At 57.1% G+C, this 212-nt stretch overlaps 1 non-coding gene across 1 annotated transcript; it reads right to left on the bottom strand.

Annotated features, from left to right (window-relative positions):
- Positions 1-55: 55 nt before the first annotated feature.
- On the bottom strand, positions 56-150 carry LOC145719251 (small nucleolar RNA SNORD116). Its single transcript, XR_014142266.1, has one exon. It is a non-coding gene; the product is annotated as a small nucleolar RNA SNORD116 (small nucleolar RNA).
- Between the last annotated feature and the right edge of the window lie 62 nt (positions 151-212).

Raw genomic sequence — 212 nt, 5'->3', positions numbered from 1 at the left:
TGACCGAGGGGAAGCTGTCCCTCACTCCTACCTTCCCTGGGGGAGACAACGTGCTGGACCTCAGTTTCGATGAGAACGACGGTAGGGAGTTCTCACTCATTTTGTTCAGCTTTTCCAAGGAATGCACAATGAGGGAGTCATCATCGATCCGAGCACATTCGGGGCCTCCTGGCACATCGAACGAGGCCGGCTGGGCCCGGCTCAGAGGTTTG

This window comes from Leptonychotes weddellii, unplaced genomic scaffold (assembly GCF_054177405.1).
Source record: "Leptonychotes weddellii isolate Sample4059 unplaced genomic scaffold, ASM5417740v2 HiC_scaffold_357175, whole genome shotgun sequence".
Classification (NCBI taxonomy): Eukaryota; Metazoa; Chordata; class Mammalia; order Carnivora; family Phocidae; genus Leptonychotes; species Leptonychotes weddellii.
This window is presented reverse-complemented; position numbering and strand designations above follow the sequence as displayed.